This window comes from Oncorhynchus mykiss, chromosome 23 (assembly GCF_013265735.2).
Source record: "Oncorhynchus mykiss isolate Arlee chromosome 23, USDA_OmykA_1.1, whole genome shotgun sequence".
In the NCBI taxonomy this organism is placed as follows: domain Eukaryota; kingdom Metazoa; phylum Chordata; class Actinopteri; order Salmoniformes; family Salmonidae; genus Oncorhynchus; species Oncorhynchus mykiss.
Window position 1 is genome coordinate 4,574,044 of NC_048587.1, and position 3,790 is coordinate 4,577,833.

The window sequence follows — 3,790 nt, forward strand, 5'->3', positions numbered from 1 at the left end:
TCTCTCTCTCTCTCTCTCTCTCTCTCTCCCTCCCTCCCTCCCTCCCTTCCTCCCTCCCTCCCTCTCTCTCTCTCTCCAGACTGTGAAAGTGAATCCTATTAAGTGAACAACTCAGGTTGAAGCAGCAGCCGTGTTTGACAAAGAGTCTGCAGTCAGCTAGTTCCTCTCTAACACACAGCTGCTGTTGACTCCCAACACCAGACGTGTTAAAGATGCTGAGGACTGTCACCAGAGGTAGCACTGTGTGGCCATGCATGAGTGACAGTTTAGCTTCCGTCCCTCTCCTCGCCCCAACCTGGGCTCGAACCAGGGACCCTCTGCACACATCGACAACAGACACTCTACGAAGCCTCGTTACCTATCGCTCCACAAAAGGCACGGGCCTTTTGCACAAGCAAGGGGAACAACTACTTCAAGGTCTCAGAGCGAGTGACGTCACCGATTGAAATGCTATTAGCGCGCACCACCGCTAACTAGCTAGCCATTTCACACTGGTTACACAGGAGTGGGTTCAGGCATTGTGAATACAGGGCTTCGATCGAACGTCAGGACCCCTGACTTCTATGAGTCAATTATTTTACACATCAACAATCAGCAATACCACCCGTACAATTAATTAGCTTTTCTAATTTTGACAGATTATTTTAACACACTGAAATGTAAACAAATATAAATACAAATTTAGCTAAATCATCTTTCTCTATGAAGGTTGAAAGGGAGCCACTCTCATCGACCTGTACAGACTAATATCCTGCAGGTTTTCATCTGGAAGACTGAGTGTTGGCTCAGTGCTGCTGCCTGCTAGTTCATCTGTGGCATGCAGATGAGATTGGAGCTGCCTGCTAGTTAATCTGTGGCATGCAGATGAGATTGGGGGTAATTGCTAAATATTCCTCTTTGTTTCAGGGACCTTTGATGATCCCAGAGCTACACTGCTAGGCCTTTATCAGAGCACAAAGTAATTAGGAGAGGAGAGAAGAGAGAGGGGAAGATGGCGAGAGGAAGGAAAGAGGAGAGGAAGGAGAGAGGAGAGGGAAAGAGAAGATAGTAGATGGAGAGAGAAGAGAGGAGAGGAAGGAAAGAGGAGAGGAGAGGAGAGGGAGAGAGAAGAGAGGAGAGGAGAGGAAGGAAAGAGGAGATGAGAGGGAGAAGAGAGAAGAGGAAGGAGAGAGGAGAGAGGAGAGGACAGAGAGAGAAGAGAGGAGAGGAAGGAAAGAGGAGAGGAAGAAGAGGAGAGAGAAGAGGAAGGAGACAGCAGAGGAAGGAAAGAAGAGAGGAAGGAGAAAGGAGAGGAAGGAGAGGAAGGAGAAGGGAGGGAAGGAGAGTGGAGGGGAAGGACACATAAGAGAGGAGAGGAAGGAAAGAGGAGATGAAGGAGAGAGGAGAGAGGAGAGAGGAAGGAGAGAGGAGAGAGGGAGGAGAAAGGAGAGGAAGGAGAGAGGAGAGAGGAAGGGGAGAGGAGAGAGGAAGGAGAAAGGAGAGAGGAGAGAGGGAGGAGAGAGGAAGGAGAGAGGAGAGAGGAAGGAGAAAGGAGAGGAAGGAGAGGAAGGAGAGGAAGGAAGGAGAGAAGAGAGGAAGGAGAGGAGACGAAGGAGAAGGGAGGGAGGGGAGTGGAGGGGAAGGAGAGGAAGGAAGGAGAGAGGAGAGGAAGGAGAGAGGAGAGGAAGGAGAAGGGAGGGAGGGGAGTGGAGGGGCAGGACACATAAGAGAGGAGAGGAAGCAGAGGAGAATGGAGGGAAGGAGAGTGGAGGAGGACACAGAAGAGAGGAAAGGAAGGAAAGTGGAGGGGAAGAAGAGAGAAGAGAAAGGAGAAAGGAGAGGAAGGAGAGAGGAGAGAGGAAGGAGAGAGGAGAGAGGAAAGGAGAGAAGATGAGAGGAAGGAGAGTGGAGAGGAAGGAGAGAGAAGAGGAAGGAGAAAGGAGAGAGGAGAGAGGAAGGACAAAGGAGAGGAGAGAGGAGAGGAGGGAGAGAAGAGAGGAGAGGAAGGAGACAGGATAAATTCACACAGGGATGACGGGATTTGGGCCTTGTCTTTACAAAACAGTACATCCTTCGCCGTCAGACTCATTAAAGAAAGAATATTTGTCCAGTTCGAGGTGAGTAACCGCTGTTGTGATGTCCAGAAACTATTTTAGAGACGGTAGCAGTAACATTATGTGCATAATGAGTTATAAACAATGTGAAAAACTAACAAAATAGAACGGTTGGTTAGAGGCCAGTAAAATGGCAGCGATCCACTCCGGCGCCATTATGTGTGTTTGTGTGTGTGTGTGTGTGTGTGTGTGTGTGTGTGTGTGTGTGTGCGTGCGCGTGTGTGTGTGTGTGTGTGTGTGTGTGTGTGTGTGTGTGTGTGCGTCTGTGTGTAAGTCTGTGTGTGTGTGTTTTGCCTTTCTCTGTGTCCGTGCCTGTGTGTGTGTGTGTGTGTGTGTTGTTTTTGTCAAGCGTCAAGTTCAGACTTGGATGTAATTGATTCAGGATGTCCTGGTGAAAAGGACGTGTCTCAGTTTCAGAAATAATTTCCTCTCAGTCAGAGTGTTAGAGTGTGAGAGATAGACTGGGGTAGATGGGAGTTTGGGGATTGATTGCCAGATTGAGGCCAGAGGGCTGAAGGGTGGAGTGTTGGTCTCTTGTTGTCAATGGGTTTTACTCACCCATTATGGTGTAGAAAGAATTGGTGCACAACCAGAACCATTATAGTGTTAGTCACTGAGGAGACTAAAGCATTAATCCATTGGTGTAACAACCCAATGAGAAGACTAGAGCAGTAATCCATGTGGTGTAAATAACCCAATGAGAAGACTAAATCATTAATCCATTGGTGTAAATAACCCAATGAGAAGACTAAAGCATGAATCCATTGGTGTAAATAACCCAATGAGAAGACTAGAGCATTAATCCATTGGTGTAAATAACCCAATGAGAAGACTAAAGCATTAATCCATTGGGTGTAAATAACCCAATGAGAAGACTAAAGCATTAATCCATTGGTGTAAACAACCCAATGAGAAGACTAGAGCATTAATCCATTGGTGTAAATAACCCAATGAGAAGACTAAAGCATTAATCCATTGGGTGTAAATAACCCAATGAGAAGACTAGAGCATTAATCAACTGGTGTAAATAACCCAATGAGAAGACTAAAGCATTAATCCATTGGTGTAACAACCCAATGAGAAGACTAGAGCAGTAATCCATGTGGTGTAAATAACCCAATGAGAAGACTAAATCATTAATCCATGTGGTGTAAATAACCCAATGAGAAGACTAAAGCATTAATCAATTGGGTGTAAATAACCCAATGAGAAGACTAGTGCATTAATCCATTGGTGTACATAACCCAATGAGAAGACTAGAGCATTAATCCATTGGGTGTAAATAACCCAATGAGAAGACTAGAGCATTAATCAACTGGTGTAAATAACCCAATGAGAAGACTAAAGCATTAATCCATTGGTGTAAATAACCAAATGAGAAGACTAGAGCATTAATCCATTGGTGTAAATAACCCAATGAGAAGACTAAAGAATTAAGACATTGGTGTAAATAACCCAATGAGAACACTAAAGCAGTAATCCATAGGTGTAAATAACCCAATGAGAAGACTAAAGCATTCATCCATTGGTGTAAATAACCCACTGAGAAGACTAAAGCATTAATCCATTGGTATAAATAACCAAATGAGAAGACTAAAGCATTAATCCATTGGTGTAAATAACCCAATATGAAGACTAAAGAATTAAGACATTGGTGTAAATAACCCAATGATAACACTAAAGCAGTAATCCATTGG